The sequence below is a fragment of the Galeopterus variegatus genome, unplaced genomic scaffold (assembly GCF_000696425.1).
Source record: "Galeopterus variegatus unplaced genomic scaffold, G_variegatus-3.0.2 Scaffold1809, whole genome shotgun sequence".
Lineage (NCBI taxonomy): Eukaryota > Metazoa > Chordata > Mammalia > Dermoptera > Cynocephalidae > Galeopterus > Galeopterus variegatus.
In genome coordinates this window covers 343,152-353,475 of record NW_007727920.1, presented here as the reverse complement: position 1 = coordinate 353,475, position 10,324 = coordinate 343,152, and the positions used below count along the sequence as shown (strand labels likewise).

The window sequence follows — 10,324 nt, the reverse complement described above, 5'->3', positions numbered from 1 at the left end:
AAATGGTGAGTAAATACCAAGAGAACAGAGAATTAAAGTAGTTTGAAATTATTAGCATACCTAGTGTCCAGTGCTTCTAAAATTGATTTGTCTGATGACCAGATAAAATGAGGAGGGTCTGAAAACTTAGAAAAAGGGAATTCCTTGGCTTGGGCCTCCTTCCATCTTCAAAGACAGCAGTGGCTGGTCAATCTATTTTCATGATGCCATCTCTCTGGCTCTCACTCTTCTGACTTCCTGTTGCCCATTTAAGGACTCTTACGATTACACTGAACTCATTCAGATAATCCAGAATAATCTTATTTTAAGGTCAGCTGATTAGCAAATTTAATTGTATTTGCCAACTTAATTCCCTGTTGCCATGTAACATAACACATACACAGGTCCTAGGGACTAGGATGAGGACATCTTTAGGAGATTATTATTCTACCCAGTACTATCATATTCCATAAATGCAATACAATCTCCTTCTTATGGTCCTTATTTTCTATTTCAATGTTAATTTTATTGTGTTTATGTTTTTTAGTATAAGCTGCCTCATGCTTGTTTTGCAGAAGAGGCAACAAAAAATGGGCCTCTGGAACCATAAAAAGATATTTGGTTTTTGTCCCTGATTCCTGGCATGGAAGTCCTAAAACCCTTGGAACCTCCTGAGTGACAAGAGTGTCTTTGCTATGCTAACGAGTTGACTCTTGGCTGAGGGGCTCCTAGATAGCTTCAGTATGAGGGCTGGTCACCAGAAAGACCAAGCCATGTTTACATGGTTGGAACTTTTAGCCTCACCTCCAACCTCCAGGGAGGGAAGAAGGGCTAGAGATTGAGTTAATCACTTACAGCCAGTGAGTTAATCAATCATGCCTACATAGTCAAACCTGTATAAAAACCCCTAAATGACAGGATTTTGAGAGCTCTCAGGTTGGTAAACACATTGAGTGCCAGGAAGGTGGTATGCCCTGAGAGGGCACGAAAGCTCTATGCTACCTCCTTCTCACCTACCCACTTTGCCCTACACATCTCTTACATTTGAGTTGTATACTTTTTAATAAACTGACAATAGTAAGTAAAGTGCCTTCTTGAGTTCTGTGAGCTGTTCTAGCAGATTATGAAACCTGATGTGGGGGCCATGGGAATCCCTGATTTACAGTCAGTCTGTCAGAAGTCACCCATGTGAACCAGAACTTGGGATTGGCATCTGAAGTGGAGGAAGTCTTGTGGCACTGAGCCTTAATTTGTGGGATCTGATGCTAACTACAGGTAGTATCAGAATTGAATTGAGTTGTAGGACACCAACTGGTGTCCAGAGTGTTGTAATATTTGTTGGTTTGAGGAAAAAACCTATGCATTTGTTGTCAGAAGTGTTGTTGCTAAAAGCAGCGCAGGTCCCTTATACCACTCACAAACGGACAGACTATATGGTGGTGGTGAGTTCAGAGAGTCGTCTTATGATTTTTTTGTTCACTCCACCCCCACCCTCCTCACCATTAAAACCAAGGGAGTGCAGCTACTTCAAAATGTGAGTTGATAATCCTGAACCATTCACCGTTTACAAGAGCTGAGAGCACATTTTCCAAAATTCTCAACCCAGTCTTCTGGGATTAAAAAAAGTACTGAATTGGCCATCATATTAGTTATCTATTCCTGCTTAATAAGTTACCTCAAAACTTAAAATGTTTATTATCTCACTGTTTCTCTGGGTCAGAAATCTGACTGTAGCTTAGCTGGGCACCTCTGGCTCAAGCTACAGTCAAGGTGTTATCTGAAGGTTTGACTTCCAAGCCCACTCATGTGGTTGTCATCAGGATTCAGCGTCTCATGGGTTGTCACCTGAGGTGCCTCAGTTACTTGGTGGCTGTGGGCTGGAGGCCTCCCTCAGCTCCTTGCCATGTGGGCCTCTCTACAGGGTACTCACAACACGGCAGCTGGCATCTCCTAGAGTGATGGACAGTATGAAAGGAAGAGCCCAAAATGCAAGCCAGAGTCTTTTTGTAGCCTAATCTCAGAAGTGACTATCACTTTTGCCATATTCTATTAATCAGAAGTGAGTCACTGGGTCCAGCCCACATTCAGAGGGAAGGGACTACACAGTGCTGGGATACCAGGAGGAAAGGATTACTGGGAGCTATTTTAGATGCTACTTGTCACATCCACCATCTGAGAATTTTTCTAGTTGAAGCATCAATTTTAAATGCCATTGAAAAAATTCACCTGAGATTACTGTAGCCATAGTTTTGGAATCCATCCAATACATCTGGACACAAAGAAATATGTGTCAATTTAACCCCCATCAAAGAGAGAGAAATGTAGAGGAAGTGACCCTAGAAAACAATGTAACCCAGAAGCAACAAGTTGCAATATTTTGTTATTGAACTTTTGATCAAAAAATATAAACTGAATTATGTCAAAGAGAAGCCATAATACAATTGTTATTACTAGTACCTACCACAATAATCACTGACAGAAGTTCTCTATACTAGACCTATTTTTTCCCCCACAGAGTTTGTAACTGACATTATAAACAACAAAACAATGGAAAGGCAGGAGATGTGTGTTGAAATAAGTGGGGCCTAGGAGCATGTTATTAGAGAAATGAAAGTATTAAATATTAAGCCAAAGCCAAATTTTCCATTACTAGAATCAATTCTGGGGTAGCAGAAAAACTACCAATACTTACCAAAATAATAGGAATGAAGGAAAACCTGATATCAGAACATTCACAGAAACTCATAGTATGTCTTTAATTTTTGCTAGAGCAATTTAGTGCAGAACAAATAATAATGCAAATGTAATTTCAATAGTGACAGACTGATGATACTAAAAAACTCAAAAGAAATAGTATTATATCAACTGCAGTAACTCTGAAAGCATAGATATCACTTATATTTAGGTGATTTTTTTTATGGTGGCTAGACATTTACAATTTTTGGAAATTAACTATATTTATTGCTCCACCTTCTCTAGTTCCTTTTCTTTAGTTTAATTTTCTTTTTTCTTCCCTATCTGTTTTTTTCTATTTGTCATTTCTTAAGTTATTGTTGGTTAAACTTGGCTTCTGATCTTAAAAGTATCACCAGATTTTGCATTAATATATCATGAATCACAGATATATGAAACAAATATTTTAGTTACTGTCTGACCCCAACCTCTTTCCTCAAGAGAAGGCATTGACAAGATATTAACTTCCACATCTCATACACCTTGCTTGGACAATAGATTAATTGAGCATTCTCTTCTGTTTAGTTTCTTTGATGTTGAACTGACCCACCAAGTCTAGACTTTGTGTTTTAATATTAGAATATTGATCAGGCATGATGTTTATGATACCACTACAAATAATAACTTGAATATTTTAACAGCTTTATTAATGTGTATTTGATATACAATAACTTGAACATAAAATCATAATTTTAAATAATTTTTTTAGTCAGTTTTTTCTTTTCAGTATATGATTTCACTTAGAACATTTTGACAGAAAACTTCTCTCAAGGTAAAATACAAACAGGTTTGTAACAGCTATTTTGATGATAACCTTGGTAGATATGGCAAACATTATTAAAAACTCTAATTTTGTTCAGATTATCAGGTGGCAATGTACACAGCGAAGGTGGGATTTTTCCTGAGTCCCAAAATATAAACTACAAATTGTCCAATTCTATTCATTTTTGCTTTTATGTAGGAGGTGACCCATCTAGTCAGAGACACAAGGCAAAGTCTGCACCACAGTTCTCAGAAAAAATTCTCCTCCTCGTCAGCCATTTTGTAATTATAAGACACCAAGCCAACCTACTGAGGATGCAGAGTGGAAAGATGAAGGAATCCAGGTCTTTTATAATGATCTCATTGAGCTGCTAAATTAACCAACCTTGCATTACGCCTACCTCTGAACTTCCTGTTATGTGATATTGTAAATAGCCTTAGCAAAGCCACTGTGCTCAAGAACTCCAGGGAGAACCACTCACATTGTGCATCATGGTGGTCCTGGATCTTATTGTTTAAACCACTTTTAGGTAGATATTCTATTGCTTGCAGCCAAAAGCATTCTACCTCATAAAATGGGGCAGATAGGGTCCCAATGTTAAGAAACTACCTCTGTGCACCAGTTTATACCTAGCAAAAGACTATCATTAGAAAATTTAAAATTATAAGTAACAAAAGCCATAACTCAGACTTAAAATAAAAGGAATCCATTGGTTCACGTAAATGAGAAGTACAGATATAGGACAGGCTTCAGGTGGTTTGATCTAGAAGTTCTTGACATCATTAGTAATCTGGTTTTTTTCCTCTGTGATTTTCTCAACTCTATTTTCATGTACTGGCTTCTTCTTTGGGTTGGTTTTCTTCATGGTAGCAAAAACATTTGTGGTAGTTTCAGGCCTTACATTTCCACATCCCACCCCTCAAACCGATTGAGCCATCTGATTGGCCAGGGAGTTGAAATGCTTCCGTTGTCTTAGCCTAAGTCTCATGCACAGTCTGGAGAGCAAGGGATAGGATCAGGTTTCCTAGTTGCTCGTGGGTCCCTAAATGGAAAGGAGAAATGAAACGCTGGACTCAAACATAAAGTGTCCACTCCATGGACTGAGAATGGAATGGAAAAGTACTTAGTGAAAATGTGTTTGAAATTTATTTATACTCTACTTACTCTCAAAAGAATGTGAGATGGGGATAACCAATGATGTTAGGCCCATGAATTACCAATAAAGCACAAGATCTGTTTAGCTATTTGGGAACAAAGAATAGATCTAGTTATCTGAGAACCTCTGCTAAGTTGTGGTTTAAACATTAATGAGATGGGACTTCTGTTTATTTCTAGAACTAGATGTCAAGGCAATCAATAGTAATTTTAAGCAGCTGCTTCAGGAGAAATGTCAAACTTTTTTTGCTCTTTAAAAATGTTAATGGGAAATTTCAAAATCTGTGAACTCTTTTCAACACCTTCATTTTTCTGAAATCCAAAAATACTAGTATAAAAAAAGAATGCAATGCAATTCAGTTAAATCCACAGATGCTTTCTGGCACAGCTGCCATTTGCACAGCAAAATAAAGTAAAATTGGCAGGATACACAGCTAACTATTTGCAGAGACACTTGAGATCCACAGCCTATGTTTGCCCAGATTCTTGGCATATGTTGCCCAGTGGCAAATCATGGTCATCTGAGAGCCTGGCTTAGGTACTCATTACCCTATAAACCTTAAATTTATTTCACACCTGCTTTTGAAACCTGGAAATACCTCCAAGTTGTTTTCCCAGATGGATTTGGCAAAAATTCCAGTGTACTATACAACGTTATAATCAGAGTAAATCCACTTCTCAAATTCATTGGACATCTGGAATTAGAAAAAAAAAAAAGTGATGTCCACTTCAGAAAGGAATCTGAAGCCCTCATAAGTACTTACATTGTGACCAGAGCAGCACAAACTAGGAATGGAGAAGCTGTGGTCCCAGTGTCAGCTTGCCCAGGATTCTCCCCCCTCAGAAACATTCCTAGTCAGGTGAGGCTATCTATGCCCAAAGATATAAAGACTTTGCTACTTTCTCTCAGAAAACTGTTCTACAAGCTAATTGTTTTTATTATGGAAATGTATTCCTGAACTGAACTGCAAGGGTGATTTTGAAAATTCAGTGCAGTGCAATGTGTATATAAATGAGCTGCTTAGGAGGAGGAGAAAGGAGGCAGCCAATGATAATTCCTTACTAATGCTTTGAGATTGTCCATGGTTTAAGCAATTAACCTTCTATTTTTTTTTCTTGAATTTTTAGAAAAGACAATTTGGGCACTTTAAATAGCCACAACAGTGCTTGTTCATGTCGTAAGTAGAAAGTACAAGTAATGGAAAACATCGATATTTCCCTAACCATAAACTCCAGCTTTTCTCTTTCATGAACTAAAAAGACTGTATAGGGGTAGTTGTTAATAGCTTGGATCTAGGCCAGACTGCCTGAATTCTGTCTCTGCCGATTATTAACTGGGTGACCTTGGATAGGTTACAAACCTTCTGTGCCTTGGTTTCTTTATCTGTAAAATGGGGGTAATAATTGTGTCATAGGGCTATTAGATTAAATTAATTAACATATGTAGAACATTTGGAGCAGTAAGCACAATTTAAGCATTAGCTGTAATTACTTATGAAGTTTCAGATACATCTACTGAAGAAAGTTTTATTGAAATCCCAAGATGACTAAATCAATATGTAGTTCCAAACTATATTTTTGCACAGAAAAGTAGCTGCTTTGAAAAGTCATTTAACCTTCTTACTAAAAGATGAATACCATAAATTAAAGGTAATTTAGAGTATTATATAAGAAGTAGTCTTCATTTGTACCATTCCAAAACGTATACTATTTGAAGGTCTTACAATTCATTTAACAAGTATTTATTGAGCACCTACCATGTGTAAGATACTGTTCTAGCATGAGGTTGATGGTGTGTGTGTGTGTGCAAAATCCTTGCTTACATAGAGTTTATATCCTTTCATGGGGACACAGACCATAAATAAACAAATAAATGATATATCAAGTGGTGACAAATTCTATGAAGAAATATAAAGCAGAGATGGAGAGTAGGCATCTATAGGGAGGCCTCTTTGACAAGGTCATACTGAGAAATAACCTAAAAAAATGAGGGAAAAAGCCACGTGGATATTTGAGGGAAGGGGTGTCTAGGAAGAGGGAACAGCAGTGCCAAGGCTCTGAGATGGGAAAGTGGTTGGTGTGTTTAACAAACAGCAATGCAGAATTTAAAACCAGGAAATCTGACTCTAAATCTTGCATTCCATACTCTTCTGCACTCTCCCCCATAAACTCTCTCTTTCAGACAGGAAGATTATATGAAAAAATGATCATCTTAGTTAAATATAAATTATGTAGTCTTACATCTGTGTGTTATGTTGACATATATATGGATGCCAAAGAATGAGTGGACAAATTTGACTTTCCCTTTTCAAAGACAGCTCAGACTAGGAAACAAAATATATTTTAAATTAAAAGCAGTAATGAGGACATCCTCAAACAGACTAGAAAGACCCTGAGCCTAGGGTTTTTGTGTAAAGTTTTGCATGTATATGTCTTTTTCTGGGGTGAGTGCTGGGTCCCTGCCTGTAGAGTCTCTGACCCCACAAAGGTTAAGAATCACCACATCAGCAAGTGGTCTTTTATCAGCACCTCACTCTCCCGAGTGAGCCACGGGCCGGCCCAGCAAGTGGTCTTTTAGAACCTAAAAATATTTTCGGTTTTGTTAAACAAAATCTTGAATGGGCAAAAATGTGACAGATAAACATTTTTCATTGTCTTTATTAGAAAAGGGAAGCATGGAGGAAACCAATTGCTTCTTTTCTTTTTTAGGTTTTGCGGGTATGGCACCATTTAGAGAATAAATACTAATTAAAGCTGAGGAGGTGAGTCTGGAAGAGCATATTTTAAAGGCAAATTGTAAAGAGTAGCAGATAACTTCACAGAAAAGCAGCTGCCTGGCTAGGGGAATATTCTGAAGAATGTGCACAACTGAGTATTATAACTTTCTATTTCTGAGGCAGTGCCAAAAACTCTGAGTAAAGAGAATCTAAATCAGTGGTTCTCAACTTAGAAAGTATGTTATTCTTGGTCCTTTGAGAATCAGATGCCAAAACGGGATTCAACATGACAGGATTTTATTAGAGGAAATACCTCTGTGAGAGAAAACGGGGAGGAAGGCAGACAGTCTGGGAGAGCTGTCAAACTGTGATGAAGTCTGACTCTGAATGAAGACAGGGAGAGAAGGTCAGGTGGAAACGTCCTAGATCACTGAGCAGTCTCAGAAAGGGTCAGCAAGACTCTCAGGGAGTCCTTGAGCCAAAGTCATGCGTCAGAGAAGTCCCTTGTCTCCCAGGACTAGGCCTGTCTTGGTACTTAGTGTCCCTGGAGCACTCCGTCATTGGCTGGAAGCAGCCTGTGGGAAGCCTGGCCTCAGCACAAACTCAGAGACGGATTGCAGCATGGGGCCCTTAGCCAGTTAAGCTGCAATGGAAGTGGAGAGGTGCAGTCTCATGCTCACGGAGCTGATACCAGAATCACTTAGGCAACTATCTCTCTGCATCTTCCACCACCCCAGTCCCAGCCCCAGCCCCATTACCCCAACTCAAGATGTTATCAGCAGCTATGGGGGCCTAGAGAAGCACTGCCCAGGCGGACAGAAACTGGTGAAGGGTGTTGTGTCCCTCACATGTGCTGAGATGGTAAAGGAGATTGAGACCATGGGAAATAGAAAAAATATTTTGTTCTTGATGTTTATACTATGAATGCGTTGTTGGAAAAGATCTTTCTTAAGTGGCTTACTAAGAATTTATTACAAAGTTACTCAGCAGCTGATAAATTGCTATGTCTGTATCTTTGATTTGTTCTAAAAATTCAGAGGATGAAGTTGTTCTGTAAAGAGCTCCCATGGTTATGCAGACAGATTCGAGTCTTGTGGAGTCCCAAGAATGTTTTTGCAAAAGACAAGTTTGAATGCCTTCTGGTGAAGGATAGCTCAATAAATATTACACGGCAGGGTATTTCAGAAATACATCTGCCCCGCCCCCAACACACACACTTCAATCACGCTGCCCTCAGCTTTCTGCTCATCCTTCTCCCCAACATTTAGAGGTGTTTGTGTTTGGATTTTGTCCATTCTAATAGATGTGTAGTGTGTTTTGAATGGTGAAGATGGGTACATATTCATGAGTCTGGGGTGGAAATACAAGGAGACAACTAGGTGGAGGTAGGGAACCCTGACACAGAGAGAGCCAACCCAAGAATGACAATTTCTTCCATTACAGAAGGACTGCCAACACTTTTTGCCTGACTTTGTAATTGGGCAAGTTGAAGCAATCACCACAGGAATTATATTCTGCATGATTACGATTTTGTTAACAAGTTTGGTCAGTATATAGTTGTATACTTAGGAATGATTATATGTTAAAGGTCTGTCTTTCTTACTGCATGCTCCATGAAGATAGGGATTGTGTCCATTTTGCCTGTAGTATTGTGCCTGACACATAGTAAGTGCTGAATAAATGATAAATTTATAAATACTGTGGATAAAACTAATGAATGAGTGAGTTATATACTGCAGTGTCTCGGGGATGGTGGAAAAAATAGCTGGAGGAAAGTATCCTTGGTGCATAGCAAATTCTTGTGTGCATAGAGAAATAAAAAGCCTACTTGCCTTTTGTAAGCATGATATAAAAGGTACAAATTATGAAGAAAAAGGTAGAATTGATGTTATAGTAGAAGAAGATAAACAACAAAAACCAAAATCAAATAAAGCTCTTTTTCAAAACATCATAAATAATGAAAGGGTAAATGACAAGATGGGAAAAGTATTTACTACCTCAATGATAGCCTTAATACATAAAAAGTTTTTAAATTTCGGGAAAAAAAAAAGACAAACATCCTAGTGGAAAAACGAACAAAGGACACCCGTTTTGCAAAGATGTTTGTTCTAGTAAAGACTTTCCCTATGTCTCTAATGTAAGCATGGTCTTAAGATAAGGTGAGCAACAATATAAAAAAAAAAAAAAAGAAAAAGAAAAAGAAAATCCACATGGTCTTCAAAGTTTTCTATCTGCTAGTAAAATAAAATTTCAACTGGCCATGGGTGAGTTATTCTTTGATTTTCCTCTTTATTCCTATCCATGATTCAAAGTGACAGTGATTAGTTTCATTTATTACCAGCAATAGTAAAGATGCTTTGAGTGGAACTGAAAGAATGATTTCAGAATAACTATCTTCATTCATTTATGAACACATATTTATAGTACGTCAGCTATGTGTCAGGCATTGTATTGGTGCTTGGGTTACAGTGGAGAGTAAAACAGACACAGCTCCTGCCCTCATGGAGCATATAAACTATAGTGAGAGTGAGGTAAAACAGACATTAATTTTAAAAATCCCAACAAGTATATATTTACAATTCTGATGAGCACTCTAAAGTAAAAGTACTGGCTGCCACGAGAGGGGGCAAGTGGGAACTCACTTAGATTGCAGAGTCAGGAAGGGCTCTTGAGAAAGTGATGCATGAGCTGAGATCTGAGGGGTAATAATTAACTAGGAAGAGTGTGAGTGGGAGAGTGGGCTTGGGAAGGCAAGCATTTAAGCTACGTGGAACTACATGAATAAAGGTCCTGAATCAGGAAGGAGTTTGGTGCTTTACAGGAACTTAAGAAGCCAAATGTGGCTGAAGAAAATGGGTTGAGGGCCGGCCCGGTGGCGCACTGGATAGTGCGCCACTTGGGAAGCGTGGCGGCGCTCCTGCCCGAGGGTTCGGATCCCATATACAGACCAGTTCCCGCTCACTGGCTGAGCGAGGCG

General features: G+C 38.6%; 1 long non-coding RNA gene across 1 annotated transcript in view; it reads right to left on the bottom strand.

Annotated features, from left to right (window-relative positions):
- Positions 1-4,819: 4,819 nt before the first annotated feature.
- LOC103595660 overlaps positions 4,820-10,324 on the bottom strand; it is a 16,893-nt gene continuing 11,388 nt past the window's right edge. Inside the window, exon 3 of the long non-coding RNA XR_550966.1 lies at positions 4,820-5,325. This is a non-coding gene — a long non-coding RNA (uncharacterized LOC103595660). The remainder of the gene's footprint in view (positions 5,326-10,324) is intronic.